The following is a 19,136-nucleotide window of genomic DNA, read 5'->3' as shown; positions in this document are numbered from 1 at the left end:
ATGGCCGTTTCTTTTTTTACCCCCCCTTTTATTTTTTCCCCTTCTTATCCCCCCTTCCCTCTTCCCTCCCTCCTCTCGCCACTCTTCCCTGTAAGAGAGCCCAGTGCAAGTGTCAACACATCACAAGGGCCTCTCCTCTTGAGTTAATTTACTTTTTGTGCATATTACATTTTAAAGTTGCACGTACTGCGACCCCTCCCACCCCAGCATGTCTCATCCAACCCCCATCATCCCCACCACTCTTTTTCTTTCTCTTTTTTTGAGAGCACAATTACAGCGGCAGATCAAATTAAATTCTTCTGCAAGCACAGCTCATTTGGAGTGTAAAACATTCCTCGGCAGTGTGCAGCCGAGTGTGCGGCGTGTCAGCGCCTCGCAAGAAGGGAGGAGAAGAAAACAGAATTGTGTGGCCATTGTGTCCTCCGTAATTAAATCCCCACAATCAGTCCATCTTAAATCAGTCACGCCGTAAATATGAAAAGGGGCCGGGATGAGCTTGAGTACTTACTTGGCCGTCAACACAGCAGGGTAATATATGTTATGTAAATGTGTCAGAGATTATAACACCGTCGACTGACACGGCAGCAGTGCCGACGTAAATATGACGCTTAAAAAGAAAACGAACATGCGTGTGTTTGTGTACGTGTGTTTGAATGGGTAAAAATATGTGTTTGGTAAAAGGTGCATTTGCCTGACGAATAGTGTTTGCGTGCAGAGTGCACGTATAAATGTACTTGTGTAGTCACGTGTGTGTATGACGACCAAGTGTGTTTAAGCATGGGTTTGGCTGTGAAGTCAGCCGTGTGTGTGTGTGTGTGTGTGTGTGTGAATCATCTCTGTGACTCATTTGTGAATACATACATACGTGTTGATGCAAAGGTGATATCAAGTGTGTCTGTGGCCATTGATGTGGAGATATGTGCATATACTGTACAATAATATATGAACACTGTATAAGTGCGCATTTGTAAGTGTGTTTCTGCTCCTTACAGCTCCCAGTGTTTGCCATGTTTATGTGTCGGAGTATTCTACATTAATATTTAAATTTCTGTGTGTGTGTGTGTGTGTGTGAGAGGCAGTGAGTGAGTGGCATTAATGCAGAGCTATCAGGGTGTTGCAGTTATCATGGTGTTGCTGAACCCCAGGAGGACATGTTTCAAACACTGACAGCGTATAGAGCCGCTCTGAACAAAACAAACTGCATTAGTTATTCCGCTCAGTAAACGCACATCCAAATGGCAATGTTCAAATGGACATAGTGAACGGATGCCAGCGATATTTAATTTAATTTGTTAAAAAAAAGTGTTTATAAAAAACAGCAATCTTAAATGTCGTAAATCATGTTTTTTATGTGATGACGGAACCATCCATCTTTTTAAATTTGAGACACTTTGCAAATAGGCCTTATAATACTACAGATGAGGTGGGCTAAAAGCATAAACAGTATGTTTAATTACTATTATTTTGTATTTGTACCCAAACCTACTGTATGGCCTTGCTCTAATACTTAAATTTGAATTTCACTGAAATAATTTACTGAATATAAAAGCCAGCCAGGACAGAAGAGAAATGAACAATTTAAACTGATGGAATTCATCTATTGTGAGACATCCAGTGTGACTACGGTGAAAACAGTAGAAGAGGATTAACTTATCTCTAAATGACATTCACTGATAGATGAAAGGAAACATTTTAAGCAATATTAACTTATTGTTGTGGTTTTTAGACTCTGACCTTGTTTGAAAGTGAAAGCCGAGGCTGTGGACAGACACTCCATAGTCAGTGGTATCACTCCACCAGTGGAATACAGAGGTCATGCCACACAGAGGGGTCAGATTGGAAGACGAAGAAGAAAAGAAAAAGCTACAAAAGATTACACTTTAGTGCCCCAGTGTTTATGCTGCCTGTGCCCCGATGAAAATTATCAAGGCTTTGAATAATAAAAACAAAACCCAGAGAGAAACTAAGCATTAGTTTGTTAGAAGTTTGGATCTTTATGGTGAGCTGCTGTTCACATGCTTACAACTAAGAGTGGATGTTCACGAGGAGAGACTTTGACAAGATTTGGCCCCAATTAAGCCTCTGTGCACAAATTTAGCAGATGCAGGGGGGCAAAACTTTCATATTCATATTATACTTTGGCTCAGAGGTTTCTCTCTCTCACTGCCCCAGTCAAGAGAAATTTGGATGAAATGGCAAAGTGCGCCTAATTAGCAGAGGGATTCTTGGAAAAATAAATCTGTGTCTATCCCTCATGTTCAAACACAGAAAGGATTCACATATTTGTCAACTTTTTAGTAAGGAGTGGGCAGAAAAGTCAAAGCATAAACTTAATATCTGTTCATTATTGCTCTATGGGGCTTTGAAACCTCTTTACTGTTAGCTTAAATTATTAAATTCTATTTAAAGAGCAAAAGCTTTATTATATTTCTTTTGTGACTTTTTTTATAACCAGAAGAAACTACCTGAGTTCATTAGAATCTAAATCAATAGTTCTACCTTTAATTGATCATAATAAATGAGTTACTACAATGCGTTGCATTGGGTCCTATTCCAAGTGTATTATTTGAATACAGTATTTTTGTTATTGTTCTGTGGTGTAAAGTCTTCTCAGAATTCAGAGCAAAGCAATTTTTGTGAGGCTTTCCCCAAATTATTTGACTTATTCAAGCAGCAAAAACTTGATCAATGGTCAGTTGTGGGGAAGTTACCATGTACTGAGGAAAAGAGGAGTATTGTCTTTTTATGGGATGCTAAGTGGTGGGGTCAGCTTTGGGATCCAAATAGCAATTAAAGACTCCACAAATGATACTATTAAGAGTACTACGATCAGCAACAAGATTGATATATGACAACTTGAATATAAATGGAAAGGTTTCACAAACCTTTCAGCAACACAGCAACCCCCCTTGCCTTAATGGAAAAAGTGGATTGATAAACTTGTGATACTCCTAAAGATCTCAATTGCCATTTTTTCATTATGTTAGTGTCTTAATGATAGTGGGAAAATGATAACCAGCTGACGGGGACGTTAAGTGTGAAAGTACTTTTCCTCTACAATTCCATTAGATAAAAGCAATTGGACTCATTTCTGACCCAGTTGTAGACAACAAATACAATTCAGTATTGCAAACGTAAAGGATACTGCACAAATAAAAACCAAAAAATAAAGGGAATAGGATATTTTTCGTAGTCTTACTGCATGAGCATATTTGTGGGCTATGTTCAAATACAGCTACTGAGGAAAATAATTCACACCGGGAAACAAATCTCAGTAGACCACATAAGAGGATGAATTTGTCCCGGTAACTGAAACAATACTATTAATGAACTTAAGTGCTAGTGACGTGTCCCTAATACATAAAGAAAACTCTATTTTGAATGATTCATACTACACACTTTAGCGTGAAATGCCATTGCTGATAATTAAGCTTTATCTGTGTCTGGCAAACCGCTCTGCAGCAGCAGCAGCAGCAGGTGACTCAACGATGTTCACGGTGTTGTTGTAGACCACTTGAAGCTGGGATGAGCTCAGTCTATCTTCACCCGTTTGCTGAAATTGAATATGCACTCATCCACATATTCTATATTATGTGGAGTACATACAATTTCTCTTAAATTGTACATATTGGACTGTTAAGAGTAGAGTGTGATGTCATGCACACCAGGCTCCTCCTCTTCTTCCTCCAGCTTCCAGTCATACAAGGTCATATGGGGAGCAGCTGGGCATGGGAGAAGCACTGCAATCCTCAACCATTATGTCATTTCCTGTCCTGTTTCCTGTTAACGTCAGCTGCTCAAAAAAGAAATCCCCTTAATTGGCAATTTTCCCAGTGTAAAGAAGAAGAACTTCTTTATACCTGGGCAACAAAAAATGGAGGGGATTGGAAAAGGGAAGTGATGGCAGTGATTTACAGTAGTTGGAAGAAAGGACAAACATCAATATCTCTTGCATACTCCTTCACAGTTTCATATTCACTGTAGTGAGACTCCTCGTGCTCACTTGTACCTCTTTAACCAGCTGGTATTTATGTGGAAAACAACATCTCCACCCCCCCACCCACCCGGGGCCTTCTCTCTGTCATCCTCCTTCCTTTCTGCAGATGGGAAAATGAAGTGGTGTACTGCTAAATATAAACTGGCAAACACCGGGGTGGTGGCAGCAGTCCTCAAAGGCGCATTTCATATTGTGGCGCGCGGGGGGGGTTTCGAGGGAGGTATTCGCTTACCTGATAAAACCACGATTGTCTCCCCTGAGAGCGCGGGCAGATAAAATTATTTTCAGTTGTAGCACAATGGCAGAGGTGCTTATGTTAATCCTTTAAAAAAAAAAAAGAGCGAAGGCAAATAAGATAAGCTCCTGCCTCAAGGTAAAGAGCAAGGAGAAGGAGAGGAAGGAGGGAGGCCTCCGCTGCCACTGCCACTATATGAACCATTCCTCCTTCAGCCAATTTCCCATTCCAACTTTGTATCATTTATTTGCATAATTCACACCTACTCCACACAAACACACAAAACAAACATTATCCTCCTCCTGTACATATTCACAAGTTGGACCTGTAGTTGTGAAAATATATCGCCAGCTTTTTTCTCGCTAAAATTAGCAGGTATACCTGGGACCCCGGTGACCCCGGTTTAAAAAAAATGTGATGTCACAGATGCAATGGAAGCAAAACAAGTTGGAAGAAGAAGGAAACAACAACAACACAATGTAGCTCAGTTACTTAATTCCTCAGCAACTAAACAAGTTTGCTAATAAAATGAAATGAGATGAAATAAAAAAAAAAGGCTGTAATTATAGGGTTTTCCTAAAAACTTGAAGATGAAGCAGATAAATTAGTATCCTGACCAGTAATTGCGTGCGAGACGTTACATCAAAAATGAAGCACCTGTGAAATAGTTGGCTAGTTTATGCTGAGATATTGCAAGAAATGATTTGTTTTTTTACAGCTTATCTGATTCAAAGAGCCAAAGTGTAAATAATTATGATTTGTGGTTAAATTAACATAAATTGACTTGTTTCTAAATATGTCCTTGACGAACAGAGACTTGAAAGACTCTGACATTTGTGTGCTAGTCTCCTTACCTTCATTTGTAAGCCTCTTGAATAGGTTATGTAACAGTCGGGGGGGTAATTTGTTTTGTGCTTTGAGACTCCTGACGCCAGTGTTTTGCTTCTTCCTTCGCTGTGATGTTTTAGGGAACCCAGGAGAGCTGCTCTCCGGGGATCAACGGTAACTAACTGCTATGGTGGCAGCAGCCTGGCAGGTATTTTCCCACACAAAGAGTGTTTGTTTTGTTTCACATGGACTATTTTCGTCTGTCTATCTTTGTTTCTTTCTTCTTTGATTTCCTTCTCTGTTTTTTAATGATTGCCTTTTTTACTATTCCTGTTTGCCTCCATTCCTGTTTTTCTTGTCATTTCTTTCTTCCTCCCATTTTAATAAGATGTGATTTTTCTTATTATTTTGTTTTTAGCTACGCCAACAGTCTTAAAACAAGCATAATTAAATCTCCTTGTTAACAATGGCCGCTAATGAGGAATACAACAGTATTCACAATGGAAGCTGATTAGACAAAGACAAGCTGATAAAGCTTTTCGTCGAGCTCACAGTTGACACTTCTCTACCTGAAGACACCTGCCCTCTGATGAGAATAATTATTTTAATTGTTGATAAACTGTCAGATCCTTTATCTGTTAGAGACAAGAATCAAGACAAGGTGCTTTTTTTGCACTTGGCAGCTTTGTGGCAGTCAATCAAGGTTTATCTAAATTATTTGTACTCGTCACAATACACTATTTTACTGCAGTAAAACAAGTTTTTTTATTTGGTTTAGATTCAGAAAATGTTTTTGTGTCATAGGAATACATCGTACATCATATACACCGAATAACTGCCTTATAGTGCAACCACAATGCTTGGCTGATGGACACTGGGAGTGAACTGGAGCAGTTTTTTAAATAATGATAATGAAACCTTTAAGTACATACACTCAGTAGTTCTGATACCCTTAGTGTATGGACATACAGTACATTGTCGTCGTTATAAGGATGGTTGAGTTTGAGTTTAGCTCATTAGGGGATTTAAAAAGTTTGGTTTTTATTGCTGGATTGTTTTGTAGAGGTCGTTTAAAGGCACGGTGTTTAATAATTAGTGACATCTAATGGTAAGACTCCCTTTCCTAAGCATGAATGGAAAACCATGGTGGCCTTTTCACACCAGATAGGATGTCATTCTTCTTCATTGCGTTGTAAGCTTGGTCTTGAAAATGAACAATCGAGGTGGCACAAGATGCTAGCCTACGTGGAGCAAGACCCTTGCCAAAGCTACATATAAAAGGCTTATGGTGCATTCCAGTTGTAGTCGGTAGTTGAAAACTCCAACTAGGAAAGTCGGAGCAACATCACCAACCCCAGTCATACACATAGTAGTCTTTCATTGTGTAAAATAAAGTGTAGAGTGTTGTTATTGACTGGTATTGCTAACAGTCCCAGTTTCAATATAAATGGAACATAGCATTATTCTTACGCTATGAAAACCAAACAATTTTTATTGTAAAGTATTTATACACTTATACAAACAAACGTATGGGTAGTGTATTCAATTTATTTCAATAATCTCTCAAAAATAGGAAAAAATTGTTTCCTGAATATCTTTTATGGTCAAGTAACAAAGACATATTTGTTTTAAGCTGTCACAGAATATGAATTAAGACCTTGAATAAAGTAGATGGTATGTTTTTAGATTGAAATTTATGCAAGATGGCTATTAATATGCTGCATGCAAAAAAAAGGGAGGCTCACATCAGAAAACTGTATCACGACTTTGATGCTGTTACTCTCCATAGATGGGTAAACTGGCCTAAGTCCCACAGAGTCAATAGTTCTTTAATATTGTAAAGCACAGAAGTACAGCGTGCAGGAAAAAAAATTGTTTTAACTCCAGCTTTTGGTGTTTTAATCATAGAATGTATTATGGTGGTTTTGCACCCAGGAGATGTTGTGAAGCAAACCGCGGAAACCACTTAAATTCTATTATGTAGCAGTTTGTCCCCACTGTGTATGTTAAACTTACATAAAGTAAAGTGCACTATTGAGGTTATTTACACCACATTTTTCTCTCACTGATATGGAGAGCGGAGACCTTTTGAGTGATACAATAGCGCATTTACACGGAGGAGCAGCAACCTGACACACCGTAAAGTACTTCAGAAAAGCCCTCAAAATACACAGAGAGTCGGCGGGGAAATGAAGGAGGCTACAGATAAGAGTCGACTTGTAAAGCATAATTATATTTCTGTCGCCGGGGCGCGCAGCCGTTGAAAGGAATGCATTTAACCTGTGATTCATGCATGGCAAGGAGTTGTTGAGGGGAAAGAAAAAAGAACAGCAGTTAAATTGTGGAGGTAAGACGCCTTGAATAAAGTGTAACTAAGGTCATACCATCTTATGAGAATAATTTGATTCGGTGCAAGTCTTCACTCCTGCAGGCATTTTCTACAGGGAAAAGGATTATATCTCTGTTTTTTTCTGCTCCCAGAGGATGGGGAAATGTCTAGTGGTATTAAAATCCTGTGAGCAGGTTGGGCCTGAATAACTCCAGAAAGTAAAAGGTTGCACCGTCGACTTTGTTTCGTGTCACAGCTCCCAAAACCTTTTTCCTGCTTATTTTTAACTATTCACTTGATTGAGACTGGATTCATTCATTTAAAATCGCCTCTCATAAAGAGCTCTATTTCCTGTTTGCTCTTGTTTAAATTAATTCACAAAGGGTTTGCTGGACTTGGGAGGAAAGCACAGATGAGTATCAACACTTTTGTGTATCAAGGCATTTCTTTTCTTTCTTTTTTTTTTCCAGAAGCTGAAAAAAACATTATTACACTTGAAACAAGTGCAGTTTGGCATGTAAGCGGTTTATCTTCTCCTCACTGTATGTATTGCTTACCTCCTCAGTTTCCGTCTATTTTAGTGCAACAGTAAACAGGCGTGTTGTTTGACTTGAGAGTGAAGGGAGAGGTTTCCCAGGCACAGACTGCTGAGTGGTAATTCACGTCCGGTTCCTCTTGTGCCGCCAGGATATCAAAGCAGACATTACCACACATGCCTTCCTTTTCTTTCACCTGTTACATTGATTATTGATAGATTTCTCATTATGAACTCCTGAACTCGTTCTTTAAACAAACACAATTAGAAATCTTCATTTGCTGGATCAGCTGGAAATGATCTTTTTTAATACCACAATCAGCTTTAAATAGACATTTGACATATTAATGTTGATTGAAAATATTACTGACTTGATTTGTTTGCCTTTGATAGCGGTCCGTTTTTCTGTTATAATGTTGTGCGATACTGATTTTGCCTGGTAATAAAGTAGCAATGCACTGCAATTAGTGATTGATTTAGATGGATTCTTTATTGCATTAGTAACATGGTTAACTCTTACTGTCTTACAGTGTTTAATGAAGTGCGACCTGAGCAGACTGGAAATAATCTCACCTGGTAAAAAAAGAAACAATTTATAATTTATAGTTTATGGAAACAGTTAAAATCTATGTATGTATTTCCAAGTGAAAAAGATTTATTGGGTTATTATCAGGTAATACATCACAGCTAGACTTGATTTTGAGTTAGCCCCTCTCCAACAAATGCCTCAGCCCTTCCACTCAAGTAGATTTACAGTAGTTGAACCGAAACTCCGTCTGGCTCGCCTCCACTAAGCAGGTTGGCATCATTTGAGTCAGTGGAGCTGCTACTGTCTGCCAGTCCTCATATATTAGCAGAACTCGTTATTCAAATGTATTCAGTACTTCTTTTTTTTTAAATTACCTGAAATACTGTTACATGAAAGATAAAGTACATTGTTGTTACTGTGAGGGAAAAGCTCTCAGATGTGAATATTGGGAGCTTTTGAAGTACATTTTTGATCCATCTGTCTGTCCTGAAGAGATATTATTGGCACTGTCTGGTACAATATCTTTGAGCTAGATGTGAAAGATCAGAGCAATATCTACCCTTGTGGGATTTCACGACACCGTTGGGACTTCAAATTGAGGTTAACCTCTATAGCTGTCACCTTCATCTGTCCCCCCCCCTCCTCTCCACCTCCTCCTCTGCCTCCTCTTAGTGCTCTGAACTCCTCCTGTCAGAGTTTCTGTTTAAACCACCCAAGTTGGCCCAGCTGCACTTGCAGTGGGATCAAAGTCATGTATTCTTTGGCTTGATGGTGTGCAGAAGGTGATAACATTGCTTTGCCAGTCCTCCGGTGCTTTGCTCTGCGGTCTGGGCAGCGCTGTTTGCTCCACACCAGCTCCCGTGTCTGGAGAGAGAGGAACCATCCTAAGCCTGAGCACTGCATTTCTTTCAATAAATTGTAATTAAAAGGGAATAATTGATTCTCAGCAGTCGCAGTCCAAACAAACAGACTGACAGCTCTCTTCTGTTTTTTTTAATTCGGTGAAGGCCCACAGTTGATATCTCCCTGGTGGATTTTTTTCAGTGGCTTTTTGAAGCTGCCACTTCTTGGTTGTATTATCTTTGTCTCCAGCCCTGGCCCTTTATCCCTGCACTGGTGCAGTTGGCACTGGCCTTTCCCCTGCCAACCCTCTGTTCCACGCTCAACTTTCTCTTACCACATGAAAGTGGCTGCCCACTGAGAGACCTGACCACGTGGCCTGGACCGTACCTTTCACTCCCAAACTTTCCTGACCTAATTAGCGCAGAATTAAATCGGTCAGGATGCATTAATTATTAATTTTGCCGGTTGGGGGTCTTGACATAGACATAAGACTGAGAGAATTTGTCAGAAATGTGAGGCTGAACGCGGAGCTCTCTGACATCCACTCTCTCTCTGTCTTGGACTTCATTTGAATGCACTGCACAGTGTTAACAAAGCAACACAGAAAGACAATGCGAGTTAATCAACACACTTTGCATGCTCTGTGTAGCTCTGGATGCCAAAACCCCCCTTCTCTCCATATGAAACTGCGTGTTGTGTTTCATGTCTGTCCTCTCCTGCTGTTGTTAATCTAAAACCTTTTTTCTTTTATGGCATCTGTCAACAGCAAGCACACTTTTCAGTTGATGAGCTTTAAGTAATCACAGATATACACTGTAAATAAATAAATCTGCTTTTTTTATTCCAATTTCCTAAACAAATATTCCATTGGCTCAAGGTGTTTGTTGATGCTGACGGGTTGTGACTCAACTGTGTTGCTCTACAGATTGTTTTTAGTCCTAAGCTGTTTTTTTAGGAGTTCAAGGAGAAGGGATACTGGACTTTGCATTAGCCATATAAATACTACTCATAAGTTATTAAATAATCCTAATATGTCTGCTGCAGTGTTTCCCACAGAATTACATTCTACTTGTAATAAAGTCTTATTTATGGTATTTAGTAATACCATTAACCGGCCATATCAACTCCAATATAGACCATTTTCAGATAATGGTATATTGGCCAGTATAAATAATATATAAAGATGGTTAAAGACTGGGCTCTGGAAAAATATAATTAAGTATTTACCAAATATCACAGAATTGACTGAAAAAATCAATCCATCTGTCAGTTAAGTGGATCCAGAAAATCTCCCATTGCAGCTGCTTTACCTGCATCACTGATAATAGTATGCCTATTTCTATTGGACTTTTGTTAAAACACTTTTGCTCAGATGTCTTTGTTTAGGTGTTTGCGTTCTTAAAGTTGGGCTGGTCAGAAGTACTGTAGGTTCCCGTCTCAGAAGATGTGTCCTTAAGTGTAGTATTTGCATCGGAATGTCTTGAAATCAGCATTAGGTGTGATTGCTGCTGCTGCTGAGAACAGAGCAGACATGTGGCCGTTGAGTCCAGCTCTAGTTTTTGACAGCACTGCAGCCTCCAGAGAGCTGCAGGTCCTCCGTCTGAAGATCAGTGGTGGGTTTGTGAAATGCCGCCAGCAGTTACCTCCTGTGGTTGACAAGAAGTGAGTTGTTGACTTCCCAAGTGGTGGTTCTCTGTGATCCTCAGGGTTGGGAGATGGTTGAGAGTGAGGGGTTATCTTTTAGCACCCAAGGTACAAAACGTGGATGCGTACAAAGTGATTATTTATCAAGAAATAGTTTATACATCACACAATGCCAAGCTAATAGAAGAATGAACTATTAGCTTTGTTTAGACTGAGTATCGGTTGCAATCGTGTGTGTGTTTTGAGGAATTTTGAGGAACAAAAATACAAACCAGACGTCAAGCAGTGGAGTAGAGTGAAGGTCAAACGAGTTTTGGCAGACTGTAGGCTCAACTAATTAAAAACTCTTGGTTTTGGACTGAAATACAAACGTAAATGACTGCACACTGGGCTACGTTAAGACTTTTGTGAAATTGATTAGACTTGCATTGAGCACCAGTGACTTCCATAAGAGAGAAAAAAAACAACAGTTCTATAAACTGACAATCAGTAAAACAAGATTATCGCGTTATTTATATATGCACTGTTCATTAAAAAGTTAAATGTTGGATTATCCATCACTAAGTCAAATCTTAATGATTTAACGGATACTTTTGTTTGTGCGGCACTATTAATTGTTGTTTATACTGAGGACCAAACTTTTTCTGCTATCAGTTACTGCACACTTGAAGATATTTTTAAAAACCGGCACAAAAAGCTTAAATGGCCTGATTGAACCATCGTACTTTGTAGCTTATTCTCGTGTCCTATCTCTCACATTGCTGAAGTAGAAATATTGAAAATGTAACCGTAATTATGATCTTCTATAGAGCTGCTAATTTCCAGGCTGTTGTGGAAATTAGTCGTTGTCATAGCTAATAAAATTGAAATCTTTCAAACCAACAAAGCTGCTCATGATGCAACAGACATCCAGATGGTTCCATCTGCAAATGCGCTGAATTCTTGTCGTCCATTTAGATAATGTTGTTTTGGGGATATACAGTATTTGTCTACTTTTGACATCTGAACACGACAAAGCAATCAACCCTTTGTCTTTTTCTTCAGGTGTCAAAATAGTCATTTTTTTGTGATATTACATAGATTTAAATTTTGTTTATGAAACTAGTCATTATCATGCGTTGCATTAATGATGAGCTCCTGATTTTATGCAGAATTTCTCTCTGTGTGTTTGTGCTTTTTTAATTGAGCGACTTTATTAGCTATCTTTGTTTATTACGAAGCCATTTCATCTTTTCTGCCCCCTAATAGTTACCCATATTATTCCCCAAAAAGCAAGTGATCTGAATACGGAGACTACAGGCTGTTTTTTTTTTTCTAATATCTAGTTTGATTTAATAAAGCAAATCTTTTTAGTCTGGAATTTTCCACAAAGGCTATGAGTAGCACTACCGTATCAAGCAAACCTGAGCTCTAATGTGTCTCGTTCATCAGTACACATGTTTTACCGTCTGCTGTGCGAGTTATCTGTAAAACTGACAAAGAGATCAAAGTGTCTCTTTGTCAGAGGTGTCACACAGGCTGAGAGGTAAAAGATTTTCCAAGTTGTCAAATCAGAGTTGGATTCAAACATTGTACACATTCTGAGCAGAGCAAAAGCAGAGAGAAACAGACACAGGGAGCGATATGTAAAAGAGAAGAGATCAACCGTACAGTCATGTCATAGCCCAAGGCAAAGAGCTGCAGATGTAACAAAGACAGGGTCTGGGATTGTCAAGAGGCATGGATAATGATAGCTTTGCATGTAGGGTACAAGGCAAACATCAAGGCCATGCACATTGCAGTGCAGGACTTTAAAGGCTGTGGTGAGAAAGGGGCCATGGGAGAAAAGATGGCCCCAATCTGGCCCCCAGTGGCTCCCTCTCTGATGGCAGGGGCAGGTAAACAGGAACAAAGCAAATTGGACGGGTACAGTGTGGAGTCAGTGTCAGGGCTTATCTCTTTCTTTCTCTGTATGTATATATTTTTTTATTATTTTGAAGGGATTTTGTTGAAAACTTTTCTTCTTCTTGTCTTTTGTTTGCCTGATCCTCCCTCAACATGCATCATGCCAACTCATTCTCAGTGGACAAGCGAGAGCTGCTGTGCTTCATGCAAGCCTGCAAATTAGCATCACAATGTTAAAATGTCTACATTTAAATACGTTTTTACAGAAAACTGCTGCAGTCCTTGTGCTTGTCAGTCCTTAAAATGTAACACTAAGCAATATAAATGTTATAGTTTATCACATGTACACAATTTGTGATGTATTGCAGCCTTTCACCAGTTGTAGATTCCGTTATATTAACGTTGATACTGTAGTAGGGACCTGCTAAAAGAAGATATTTAGGTGGTAGCAATATGTATCTATCAATTGCAACTCAGTAAATGACACAGGATCCAATATGACTTGATTTATTCAAAATACATATGCACATTTGGCTCAGGAAGTATGTTCGCTCTCTTCACAGTTGGTGCATCTCTCACTATATCATAGACTTCAGGAACAATTAATGAAATTATGATAGAGCGCTGGAGTTAGTTCAAGCAAGCGTGCAACATTTCCCCTCCGAGTATTTATGCCGTGAGTTTGTGTGTCTTGTAAAGAGCGCAACTTTTCACTTGGTGGGACTCCTCTTAATGACCGTTAGCTGCCAAATGTTCCTTCTGAAGCCATAAACATCATTTTTCCACAGCCTGTTCCTTGAATATGCACAACAAAAAAATAACCATCAAATGGGTTTTCTGTGCCCAATCCAATTATGAACGCTTTGGAAAGTTTGTCTGTAATTGCAAAACACTGCCCTCTTCAGTCAGGTCTGCTGAAGACCAAACAACAGGCCCCCTACTGACTCAAGTCATAATCACGAAATGCCGGTTGGTAGATAATAATTGAAGGTCTAAAACAACTGACACAGTGGGATAAGTGGAATCTGTCCAAGTCATTATTAAGTGTGAATGGTATGGTCAAACTGCATTTTTGTTTTTTTACCAAAATACAATGACAGGTAATCATACTTTTACACATTTTTGCACACACACACCAATTAGTGATAGTGAATTTGACCTCTGCATTTTTTACAGTGAACACACACACAAGCCGGGCACAGAAGCAGTGGGCAGCACTTATCTGCACCCAGGGAGCAATGGGGGATTGGATGGCTCAAGGGCTGGGGTGCCCTTCAGCCATCCTGGGATTTGAACTGGCGACCCTGTGGATACATGGGCTGCCCGTTAACTGCTTATCATATAATGAGGTTAAGCTCAAAACATTGATGAAATATGAACATTTTAATATAGTTTTGACCTGATGTGTGTCAAAACATGTGTATTTAAATGTTGCCAAAACAGTGGTTAGAATGAAAAGTTGGCACAGTCTTAAAATCATAAATCTAATCAATTATTCATCTGTTTATTTTGACGAGGACCATCAGTCGTTACACTTACTCTGTTTAAGCTGTAGGACCAGCACACTACGTATTTCTTAAGATGCATAAAGGTACAAGAGGTTAAAGCTGGGATGTGGCAGTTGTGTGAAATCCCTTAGAGACCTGAATGGTCATGACAAAGGCACCTTAGCCTCGTGCCGCCATAACTCAGAGCTCCTTTCTTTCCTCATCAGTCGGGGACGGAGGGTTCAGCCAGCAGGAGGGGGTCCAGCGTGACGCCCAGTAGGGGTTCCTGTTTACCCTTGGGCCAGTGGTTGATCTGGCTACTGATGGTTGAAGCTCAAGCGATGACTGAGGCCTTGTCGGCTGGATGGGACTCTGACGAGACGTCTGAGTCGACAGGAATTGGTCTCACACGTCTCGTTCAAAGGTTAAGCATGCGATTATGGGTGTCTGACTGAATTCAGTGACTGCAAGCCGGGCCGATGGCCTGTGGTGTTTTCTTCATGATTAGACTGGCCCGTCTGACTGGCCCACTCATGAATCTTTGAGAGCTGAATGCCAACGAGGTTGTTAGGGGTGATATGAGCCTCAGAGTATATGATTTTTGTCACTTGACAAGATGTCTCTAGCATGTTCAGAGAGCCAGATCTGGTGATTCATCTGCAATATCAACATAGTTAGCCGATTGTTAAAGAAATTAAAGATTAATTCCTTTATGTGCTGCAATGTTGCCCTTTCATCACCTGGAAATATGAATAGATAATAACTGCTGTATGGAGACCTTCAAATAACATCATACCTGGGAAGTGTTGTATACAAAATTGGGTTTCACACCACTCGAAATCCAATACATGGTTAATAATATTGTGCAACATTATCTGCCATTATCACAAGTATATGATGTATTCTTCTAACTGCGATTTTGACTCATGCCTGGTTTTGGCCTCTGCTTCCAGATTCGGCAGCAGACTGCTTCAGTCATCGCAGCCCTGGGCCAAATTAAAATTGAAACACTTAATTACTGAGAGAGTTTGCTTCAGGCTGTCTGGATACCCAAAATTGTTTGCATCTCGCAGACATTGCTACTCAACTCAGTCAGGCAGTCTTAATAAAATTATTTGGAAGCTTTTCAGATTTTATTTGGAGCCAGGTCTGGCATGTAACTTGTGCCCGGCAGTAAAAACTGGCATTGTTTTGTCCATATTCGTATTAGTCATATTCTGAGTCCCAGTCTTCTCTGATTTACATATCCCACATACAGTACATACTGTATGACAGGTTTAAATACTCATACATTCTTCACTCCCTTCATTTTAATTATAACATATAATTAACATATATAAAGTTTTTACGGCTAGTTTTCCATGACTTACATAACAATTAAAAAAAATAAATAATTCTATTTAGTTGATTATCATAGTAATCTCATTCCACCTCAGTCAACATTTTCCTGCAAAGCTCATCCTGCCGCTTTGATAAAATCTCAAGAAATTATTATTTAAAACAATGGCTTGTTATCATTTGTCTGAGCATTTTGAGCAACCATGGTGATAAACATTTTGAAAAAAACACACAAAAAAATAAATGAAGAGAATGGATCAAAAACAGATGAAATTCTGTTGCCTTGGCGACCCTTGGACTCAATAAGTTGATGGTGCACTGGTTGGCAGACACGTTCAAAATACATTTGTCTATAATGTAATTATTATGCAAAAAAAGAACAAAATGGTGGAGGAAACTAAAAATACACTGCATTTTTTTATTTGATACATTTGTATAAATACAGTTGCACAGAGTCTAATTTCCTGCAAGTATTTCAGAAAGGTAGCTAGTTATGGCTATGAAAACCTGCCTGGAGCTAGTCAGATCTTTTTGATTTGAGACAAAATGCTGTAGGAATGATGAGAACAAGGAAAGTTGTGGCGTAGCTAAGAGTTCACTTGTGTGGGACTGTTAGGCTGATCAAAGTCAGAGGCCTCTACACCCTGAATTTGTGACAGGACCACTTCAAAGCAAGAGCCCTTGTTTATCAATTTGTGTTTACCATCCCAAAGATGAGATGACGTGCATTGCAGAGGAGCGCTTTGTTTTATCTCGCTTCAAAGGCCCTCATCACAACCCACCACACTTTTTCTGTCTTTTTTTGCTTTTCTCTTGCTTCATTCCAAGTGTGAAGTAAAGGTTTTGGGTAAACAGATGCAGAGCATCGCCCCCTTGGAGAGAGAGAACGTTGCTGGATTCATGTCTACGTCTGATTCTTTATCCTGTCTCTCGCTTTTCTTTCCCTCTCTTTGGAAAAAACATCCCTCAAGGCTTGTATACACACTCAATAAGCCTGTTTTGACAAAGCAAGGTGGAAAGCAACGTATGTAACAAGCTCTTCTGTCGTTCCCTCTCTCTCTCTCTTCTTCTTCAAATTCTTCATCTTTTCTTGGCAGCTCTGTAATTTTTGAGCGGCCCTTTTTTTCTGTCTTGACAGGGACAGCTCCCTGCCCATTTGATGTTGGCTTGACGGTCAAGGATAATGGTGCGTCATGGGACCATTGTCATTCCTGTCAATAGGAGGGCCGGGGGGGAAGGGAGGGCCCCTGTGAAGCTACCTTTTTCGTAGCATGTGAAGAAGTGCTGTATTGTTTTTGGACATTCATTCTGGTCACTTAGGTCACTTTGTTTCAACTTGAGTCGTCCTTGCAGAGGAGTCATGCACATCGCTGATTTGATGTGCAACCCTCGAATAGCTTGTTGCCTTTTGGTAATCTGTGCTCCTTTTCTCTTTCTTCTGAGAGATGCTCTCTCTCCCTCTCTCCTTTTCTATCCCCCCTTTTACACACACTCAATTTCTCTTCTTATTTTTACATTCACGTCTTCTCAATGTCAAACAAAGCCATGAAAACTACTCATCATTTTTTTCTTTTTTTTTTTATTTGGAATGAATCAAACAAGGATCCGTTTCTCTTTGATGTAATTAAGCTCCTGAGGCTTGATCTGGGCGTCAGAGTTAATTTTTTTTTTTCCCAAGCATTGCGGGGAGCTATCAGAAGACTTCAGATGTCAGGCACTCTTTCAAGCTTCACGGCACTCCGTTTTTGCCTCCACCTCGCATTAAAGATGGGGGGGGGACAGGAAGAAGTGAGGGAGGGTGGAAAACAAATGGTCTCTCCTGATGTGGTGCTGAACAACTACATCTATGCTGCCCAACATCCCAACATCACCCCTCCCCGGTCTAATAGTCCTCCTTATCGTGATGCCAGGATCCCCTAGGCCCCTTTTTGTGTAGCCATAAAAATTGCCCACCTGTAGCCTGAGGACAGGAGGGAGGGGGGACTCAAGGATGCCCTATGCTGTGTTTTGCCTTAATGGGAGTTGGTCTCTGTTGAGCGAGCAACCTGTGTCACTGCCACCTCCCCCATCGCTAATGATGTGTCAGTGGACACCCACAGAGAAGCTCCATCGTTTTTATGTTCCAACAAGACAAGGCTGTCCAGTGCCACCACTGAAATTATTGACGCCAATTTGTGTGTATGGCTCAGTAGTCACAGGGAAGACCGTGTCCTTCAGAGAGGTGCAGTGCCCTCGCAGGAGTTGGTAAAAAATGGAGATGAGACGGCCTTTCTTCCGTCTTTCCTCGCTTAAAGCGCCGTGTGTGAGTAACCAACCCAGGTTTCGTGTCAGTTTCATGTCAGCGAAGTTACTGTGTGAAGGACTGATGTAAATTTGCTCCCATTGTCCTCCGTAAATTGAGTCAAAGTTCTTGGATGTGGATTAGGTTTGTTGCTTGATGGTTGTGAGAATGAAAGGAAGAGGCAGAGACATGAAAAGGCTTAGAGACAACGCTCTGTTTTGTCTCCTGGTTTCAGAATTTAAAGTCACATCCCCCTTTTCTGTCTTTCCCTCAACTTTGCCGAGCTCGACCCTTGGCTGACAGACACTCAGCCTGTGTTCAAAGCGTAATCTTCAACCTCTAGGTAGCGCCGCTCAGGCTTGAAAACAAAATCTTCCTAAGAGAGGGAGGAGGTGGTGGAGGACAGGGTAGGGGGGGCTGGAATAAAGGCACATTAGACAGACAGTTCCTCTCAATTGCTGAAACAATAAGCCCTATTTATCGCTCATTTGAAAAAGGTTTGACGTGGCACTGAAACAGAGGGGGCTTTCATCTCCTTGGCATATTAAACTGTCACAGTGCTTAACTTTAAATTAAGGTGACACGCCAGTGACTTGGGGATGTCACTAATAGTGCAATGGCGACCTGCTAATAGATGTACAATATGACACGTTTGCTTTAACTAAACCCTCCACTGTCAGATTACGCCAATGACATCTTAAACTTTTCATACATTAACGCGACACTTGGAACAAATGCAATTTGGCACTGAGAGTTACACAAAAGGGGGCATGTGATTCGAAACCCGCAGGAGAATGGTATTGTCATGAGGTGTCTCAGGATAAATGGATGACATTTTGTTGTATTAGGTACATGTAAAGAATCACACACATGCTGAGTGCCATGTGATAAAAATGTGCCCTTCTTGTTTGCAGAATATCCTAAGAGGTTTACAGGGAAACTGGTGCAGACTTAAAGTTTAGAGTGAGTAGCTAGCTGGACTGCTTTCTCCCGTCATTTCACTAGTGTGGCTCTGTAGCAGTCACTTTTATTTCCTTTGAGTCAAAAAGCCAGAACTTTGGATTAGTTCATTCATGTGTTGACATTTGTTTTCACGTGTCACTTCACCTGTTTTGCATTCTGGCACATTGGCACAAAGTTGAGGTTGACCGATTAACCGGTCAGTGGATAATCGTACGTGTGTTCAATACATGTTTATTTAAATTT

At 40.2% G+C, this 19,136-nt stretch overlaps 1 long non-coding RNA gene across 1 annotated transcript in view; it reads left to right on the top strand.

Annotated features, from left to right (window-relative positions):
* Window positions 1-5,217: 5,217 nt before the first annotated feature.
* The window catches only part of LOC122761066, a 53,549-nt gene continuing 39,630 nt past the window's right edge, over window positions 5,218-19,136 (top strand). Inside the window, exon 1 of the long non-coding RNA XR_006358526.1 lies at window positions 5,218-5,268. This is a non-coding gene — a long non-coding RNA (uncharacterized LOC122761066). The remainder of the gene's footprint in view (window positions 5,269-19,136) is intronic.

Source organism: Solea senegalensis, linkage group LG2 (assembly GCF_019176455.1).
Source record: "Solea senegalensis isolate Sse05_10M linkage group LG2, IFAPA_SoseM_1, whole genome shotgun sequence".
NCBI classification, from domain to species: Eukaryota; Metazoa; Chordata; class Actinopteri; order Pleuronectiformes; family Soleidae; genus Solea; species Solea senegalensis.
This window is presented reverse-complemented; position numbering and strand designations above follow the sequence as displayed.